The sequence below is a fragment of the Mercenaria mercenaria genome, chromosome 8 (genome assembly GCF_021730395.1).
Source record: "Mercenaria mercenaria strain notata chromosome 8, MADL_Memer_1, whole genome shotgun sequence".
NCBI lineage: Eukaryota > Metazoa > Mollusca > Bivalvia > Venerida > Veneridae > Mercenaria > Mercenaria mercenaria.
Window position 1 is genome coordinate 52,244,854 of NC_069368.1, and position 8,331 is coordinate 52,253,184.

An 8,331-nucleotide genomic window follows, 5' to 3' on the forward strand; every position below is an offset into this window, starting at 1 on the left:
TTTTATACAAAGTATTACAAAGAGAGGCTTCCCTAAAGGACAAGTATGTCACTTGGGATTGTCGCTTGAACAGGCACATTATTGTTGGTAGATTTAGAATTGTTGAAATGCTAGCATTATAAGAGTCATCTTGGTTACTTTGGATAAAATTTTTGTTAAACAAATGCTATTACAAGATAACATTTTAGGCCCATCAAAATCAATTGCCTGAGTTGCCATTTGTTTGCAGAATTAGTAAAGTGTTGTTTACGGTTTTAAATTTCATATGTGGCCCCTATATATATTTTCCTGTACATACACAGTTGTAACTTTAGCAAATTTCATTAAACTTGATGGGGGAATTTCTAGATTTAAATTAAATCAAGTGGCCATATGTCCTATCATTATGTCTTTGTGGCATTAAAGCCAACAGAAAATCAGTATCTTATGATAGAATATTTTATGGAAAGATAAACAAAGTACATCTTTAAAAAGATCCAGGGTCCACGCTTCTAGGCGACGAGAGCGAAGTGGTCGCTTTTTTTCTGATGACTTCGCTCTGTTTGTACAGAAAAGCGAAAAACAAGTCGCCCTAAAATCTGGCACCCGAGGCAGTTATCATACATGTATATATCACATCTATCAGCTTCTAAACAGCTTGTAAAAACATTACATAATCAATTAGCGAAACTGATCCCGTTACGGGTTGTGAACTTCACCTGTCAAAAAAGTATGCTCCGCCTATCACCGAATATCGTCAGGATGATTTTAATTAGTCGAAAACTTCGGAAACACCAATCAAACGAGGTGAAACAAAATTGCCTTTAATTGATTTTGTGCATCACGGATAAAAAGTGTGTGCATCACGTGTGAAAACAACTAAAAACTGTCAAAAGTAGGGTAAATAAAAACAAAAACACAAGTATGTCGGCGCAAGAGTCAATAGCTGATTATAGGATGATAGCCCATCGCAAATTGACTGATAGGGCCTAAAGAAAAGTTCTGAATAATAACTAGAGTTGTTCGTAATGTATGGTTTTAATTGCGGCTGCCAGACGTAAATATCCGTGTTATACACAAATTAAATTAAAATTCAGACAACAGATATTTAATTTCAATCAATAAAAATCAATCACAATCAATTTTAGATAAGAACACATTAGCTTTTATCTTTTTGTAAAAGTTTTTTGAAAACGAAAGTAGGCTGTCAGAATGTCTGCTCGCGGTGACAACTTGCCGATATTTCATGAACATTTTTCTTAATTTTCTCCAATAAAAGGTATTGTCATTGTAGACTTTAATATCAGATACTGTCCTGTGCTGTTAAATTGTCTTTGCATCATCACAATTTGCCAAATATATTCTTTAGACTGGAGAATTGGGCAATGCTTATGAGTGTATCAGTATCCGGACATAAAATTTTGGATATCCGGATTTTGACCAGCTGGGGTTTGAAACAGGGGTATGCATGGATAAGAATTGAAAAATTAATTTTCTATTGTTAGTTTTGACTGGTGGAAGGAAGATGAGCCTGGCAAATCGCACTGTGTTATATGTAGACTGGCAAAATTTGATAATGCATATGCAAGGGGTCATGACACATAAGCCGAACAACAAATCACACTACACATGCCTGTTATAATACTGATGGTGATTTAGTATTATTTATGAATGTTTCAAACTACTGCATAAATACATGCTCACTGTGTGTGTTTGTATTTGATACTTGGCATTTCGTACTTATAAGTAAAATATGTGTTGTTTTGAAATGTTATTCCTTTGTGTTGTACCATCAAAACTGTAATATACAGTTTAATTAATGACTGTTTTGACCCGCAGCCTCACTTCTCCCTGTATTTTCACTGAAGGGAGAAGTCACTTCTCCCAATTTTTCTGGGCTAGCTTGAACCCTGAAGATCTGTTTTATTTTCCAGGTCTTTCAGTAAGGATAACGTTATTAAGGAAGAAGACAGTGAGTCTCCCGTTGTGTATGAAAGCTTAGAAGAATTCCATGTTTTTGTCCTTGCACATGTTATACAACGTCCAATTATCGTAGTGGCAGACACAATTTTGCGTGACGCCAACGGTGATGCAATGGCTCCTATACCATTTGGTGGTATATATTTACCTGTAGAATGTGAGGCGTCACATTGCTACAGATCCCCTCTACTGCTGACATATGACGCTGCTCATTTCTCTGCACTTGTGCCTATGGAATGCAGCAAGGAGGATGAAAGACATGTTCTTCCAGGTAAGCAGAAATCATCCTAAGTGTCCATCCCTCTTAGCTCATTAGGGAGAGCACAGGAACTCTAATCTACAGGTTCTCCAGCCACATGATGCATGTTCTGTTTGTGTTAGACAGAAAACAGTATGTCTGATGTCATGCAGTCTCCATTCTTATTGCTGTACTGAAATTACCAGTTACCTGCTTATGACCACTGGTTTTAACCAGGCACCCGCTAATGCCTGAAATATTGTGCTGATGGCACTCAGGTTCTGCCTCGACTGGGAGAAGCTGAAAAGTTGCCATCCGATCTAAATATTTTGTTTGTGTGACCTGAAATTCAGAAAACATTTTAGTATTATAAACAATCCATGAACACACAGCAGGTCATTTTACTGTTGTTTTGTAACTAAAATAGTTCTAAATTAGATGGATTAACCCATATGAAAAACACCACACATTTCCAGGCTGCTGTTATATAAGATGTACATATACACATGGTTAGTGGTTACAAACTGCTCTTATAGCGAGACTGACTGGATGGTTTGCCAGTAAATAGTCCGAATTATTCGCTGAAGGTCTATCATTGTCAGTTATGGTCATTATTGAATGTTCTTTTCTTTTAAACAGTAAAATGGATAAAATTTGCACACAGTTATTGGTGCATTCAATTCTGGCTTGAACCAGTATTCAGGCTATAATTTGACAAATTCCAACACTACTAAGACCACTGATCACTAAATTGAGAAATAAAGTATATTCAAATATACAGTAGTCAACTCCAAAACAGCTTAGCAGTAAGTTTTTTCAATGCAAAAATTATTAAGAGTGATCATTAATTTGAATATAATTATCAGTCTTGTATTTTCAGTTGCAATTCCAATAGTGAGTAGTGAACTAACAACTCTACCTCTCCATTTCTCTATGGATCCTGGTATAAACTTTAACTGGGAGAAAAACAATGTTGAGTTCTCCATGTCGGAAGAAAGTAAAATTAATCTGCTGAAACGTTACATGGATCTAGAGAAACTTCCAATATGTAGTGCTTTCTTTGACAATAACAGTGATGATAGAAATTCTACTGGATCTTACGAGTCGGACGATGGACTCGTGGAAAAGGGGAAAAAGAAAGACAATAGAGTGTCACAGCAGTTACAGTCTGTGTCCAAACAGTTCGGGAGTTTTGGGAAAAGTGTTGGGAAAAAGTTGAAAAATCTTGGGAAAGGGAATAAAGAAGATAAAAAGAAAAGTTCGGTTTCACAGAATTCTAAAGTACCATTGACTATATCTAGTTTAGGTGAGTTAGAACAACAGTCCATTTGGTGTTGCAGGATCACAATGAACAAAAGTGAAACTCACCAGAAAATGATCGATAACTATTTAATTGATGCTGGTAAGAGGTACAAGTTGGAAGTAGGATCCCCACGTATACGACGTAAAGAAAATGTAGTTGACCTAAGGAATGGTAAATCTCATTCAGAGAGAGTACCTTGCGTGTCCAATGGTTGCAGCCTGTATGGTACTGCTGAGACAAGTTACTTGTGCTCGAAATGTTATGCTGATCAGAAAAAACACATTTCTGACCAGGAAAAAGAAACTCATCATAAACATAAAAGTAGTCATTTAGATAAAGATGAGACAAAATTTGGAAAATCTAAATTTTATGATATGCCTGATGGAGAAGTTGTTGAGAAAGATCGAAGCATTCAGCCAAAGCTTGTGGTTGACTTAAACTCCAAACCACAGAAAATAGCTTCGAAACCAAGACCGAGAACGCCGTCACCGGATTATGACAATGTGGACTACGGCACTACGAAGAGGCAAAGTAATGGACCTGTTAAAGGGCCGCCACCTGCGGCACCCAAGTCGTCCAATCCTCCGCAGAAGATATTCACAAATACTGGCATTTCTGGAATGAAATGCCGCAATCCAGATTGTGATTTCTATGGCAGCAAGGACACAGATAATTACTGCTCTGGGTGCTATAAGAATAAACAGGATTTGCACCATGTTTAAATCTGGTTTTAGTTATAGTGTTCTAGTGGTTAGTTGCAAAGCTTTATATGTATTTAATTACTTCCTGTTTTGTTAAGTTTCTGTCTCAGAAGTTGTTCTGTTTGATATTTATAAAGTGCTATAGACAGTTCAGTCGGCTATACAGGTCTTTGTCTTTAACAATGTATGAGCCTTCTACTAGTGTTTCACTGTTGCTAAGAAACAGTATTGTTAAAGAGTTAGTTATAAAATTCTGTAGTCAGTTTCTTCGTCTTCATTGCATTTGAAGTATTATCTTATCTTTGGTCGTTTAAATGGTTTCGGTAAATTATCACTCGTTATTCCTAACTCCTGTATATTCCCAGATAACTTAGAATTTCGTATTGACAAGACAGGAAAGCTGCAATCAATTGTTGAGATTGTCTTGAGACATCAAGATATCCATGTCAGAATTATTACTTTTACCTATACATACTGCTGATGATGTAATGTTTGGTTGACTATTTGAAGAATAGATAGATTGTTTTTTCTTCATTTTTGCTAATTTTCTGAGTCAAAATTCAAAACATTTATTTGTTTTTAAAGATTCTTAAAGACATACCTCTCCTTGACATGTTTATGTTAATGATTCTAAATGATGAGCTACAAATCCTTTAGTAGATTATATTATTCTATAGGTAATATTGTTTTATTTGGCTACATCCAGTCCTATATACTATATTATCATATTTGTAGTCTTTTAGTTCTTATGTATTGTTAACTCTGTTTTATTGAACCTGTAACAAATATAGTACTGTGAAATCATTTTTATTCGCATAGGACGAATTTTTGCGTATTTCGTGCTAGGACCGATGCGCGAATTTAAGACCGCGCTATTATTATTTTTGATTATATTTTTCCTTTCTAAAACTGAATATGCGTGAATTTAAGCCCGCGCGAAATTTCATGCCAGCGAATTTAAATGATTTCACAGTATACATATATTGTAGACATATATCCATGACTACAGTAGGTCAGTGTTGTCTGATGTCCTATGTAGCAGGTACCATTCGTCTCAAAGATGCTGGCAGAAAGCTGGTAAACTGATAAGACTTTGTCATTTTCAGGAGAGGTTACCTATTGCAATTGTAAATTTATAACTGGATCTGGTTTTTCCTGGAAATTGGCTGAGAGTATTAAATAATCTTGAAGCTCATTCTATTCAAGTATGCTTTTGATAATTGAATTCACATATTCACCACAGACGTAACAGTTTCCCATTTACTAAAAATTGTGGACCATATACAATAATGCATAACGAGACAATATATAAAACTATAAAAGAGATACCTACTCCTATACAGTATATAGTAAACTTCTACATGAGCCTGTATGTGTGGAACTGAAATCTCAGACTTCAGTTGATAGTCAGTAGTTCCTCTTTTATCAGAAAAAGCACTCCTTGTAGTGTTTACTCTGTTTTACTCAAAAGGAGAAGCTATTTGCAGTATTAAAATGGTTGTGATGTTTTAATATAATTTGAGTTTAAGCTTTAAACAGGGACAAGGAATCTCATTTTTTTCTTTGTCTTAAATATAAGTAGGAGAAATCACATGAGCTCAAAATTACTGTGTTTTTCAATTTTTAGATTGCAAATTCAACATCAAAGTGTTTCTGCTATGAAAGCTTGGTTTTGCAGGCCTCGACCTTAACTTTTTTCAGCAGTTGCCAGCAGGTCCACCAACTGCTAAAATCTAGTAGACCTGCTCTGACTTTAGTGGACCTCCAATTCTATCACATAAATTGTGATGTTGTAGACGTCATAACTTCATTTGACTCGAAGAAACAGGACTTATTTCTAAAATAATTAAAAATGGAAGACTGTAGCAATCTGTTATCCCGAAAAATAATTATTTTGAAAAGTGTTCCAAAATATGGACACAATAATCATCATCCTCTCAACCTGTGTTGAAAGTAAAAAAAAAAAAAAAAAACCATCAACAATTGTCGGTAATTATTCTGATGATAAACTAAGTAATTGGCCTTGTTTTCATCATCAGTTAACACCCCCTCAAAGAGCTAAAAGAAGTGTGTCGGTTATTGTGGCATCTGAAGTGGAGATCAAAGCGGTATAGTTTCCCGAGATTGTCATGGCATTACGTCATGTTTTCGCGCCATGTGACACATCCTTTCTCGATTCCTTTAATTGTTGAGAAGAAATCAGTAAAAAAGTTTTTTCTTTATTTTTTTAAAAGCAAATGTGCAATATCCTGAATAAACTGACATGTAAATGTGTCAAACCGTGAACGATGAATAGTGGATGTCCTACCTCTGTGACCTATTTGCCCTCAAGAAATTTACATTATTGTTTGAGAAGAACATCTAACAAAGTGTTGTGTCAAAAAATACATGTACAAAGAATCATTTAAAACTTATTAAAAACCGCAACGACATCATACTGCTTTATTTTAAAACCTCATTTCTATTTACGTTCATGAGGTCACGTAGCCTATTCTGCCGCGCTAACAGAAATCTGTTTGCCAAAAATCGTTTTACTCCATGTATTTAAATTGCTGCCGCTTTTTCATTATTTAAGATTTTTTAATTGTGTTTTTTGTACTTTCTGGTCAAAAGTCTGAACTTTATTACCATAGTATGTACCGTTTATTTACTTTAAGAAAGAAATAAATAATCAAGATTGCGCTGTTTGAAATTTTACAAAACATTATATGAACATTTGATCGTTTTTAAAGAATTTTGCCTACATTCCTGTCGATATCTTATTAAAATTGTAATAGAATTCAAACTGTATTAGTTCTCAAGCGGTGTTGAAAATTTGAAGCGATTATATTAAAAAATGAATGCACTACGCGCGTTTTTTGTGTCAAAAGTAACCGCGATGTAAATTTGATATAACGATAGGGCGCACGTGCTTGTGGAATGGAAAATTACCAGCATGACGGTTTGATATTTTTACGATTCGCGGGTAAATTCCAGTCAATCCAGGTAATTTTGCCTGATGTAATTTCTCAATTTGGTAAAGTTACCACATAAAAACCACTCGCCCGACCGGTGGAGTAGTCCATGCGTGCTATCTTGGCTTTAACTCGCCAATGCTTACCGTATTTTGGTGTGTATAGGTCGCACTTTTTCTACCCATTTTGCTGCCTGAAAAAGTTCCTGCGACCTATACGACAGAACATTGCCAGCAGTTGTTTTTTTCGGGCCAATTTTCTGACCGTAGCTCTCGCAAAATTACGTGCATCTGTTACGAACGAACAAAATGGATAAAAAATATCAATATCGGCGGCTTTTCAACCAATAGCGGTTACTTTCAATAAAATATATCGTAAATAACCCATACAGACTATTAAAATTACGAATGAGTTTAATTCAAAGATGTTTTTGCAGTCTGAATTACGTTTGTTTCTAGTTTCGTTTTACTGGACGCCATTGACATGTACTCCGGGTTGGATAAAATCCGGACAGATCCGTCCTCCATTCCAAACATTGTTTATACTAATTCTTAGCGTATTAAAAAATTTGAAAGATAATTTTTTACTTTTGATTTTTAAATAAAAGAAAAAGATCAAAACAGATATTTTGTTAATCTTTTTACTCAAAATCAAAAGAACGCGGTTAATTACATGACACGGAAAGGTGTTATAATTGCTGTGCAAACAATTCACACTTAAACTTGCATGACAACAGAATGTAAACGCAAACCGTCTGCTGCCAATTAGTGTCAAAAAGCCGCTTTTCTTTGACGTAGTCTGTTACCGATACTACTGTTGGTACGAAACAGTTGGGAACGAAAATAACACTGTCCGATTTCCACCAATCAGGTTCCGGTAATAATTCAGTCTGCGGCATCAATATGGCCGCCACCATTACTTTTTTGCCGGTAAATATTAAATATTGCTGGGGAAAAAATCCGAAATTTAACTGCGACTAATACGCTAGAAGTTAAATTTTCCGACCATTTCCAGAGCAAAAATTAGATGCGGACTATACATTACCGCGACCTATACACACCAAAATACGGTATAACTGTAGAATGCCGTACTAATTTTCGTTTTGTGAATTCGCCAATATGGGTACGATTTTCCCCCCTATTTTTCACTTTTAAGGGTTTTATTTTATTTGCAGAC

General features: G+C 35.3%; 1 pseudogene; it reads left to right on the forward strand.

The window, feature by feature from the left end:
• The window catches only part of LOC123566341 (tumor necrosis factor alpha-induced protein 3-like), a 32,665-nt pseudogene extending 27,138 nt beyond the window's left edge, over positions 1-5,527 (forward strand).
• The last annotated feature ends 2,804 nt before the right edge of the window (positions 5,528-8,331 follow it).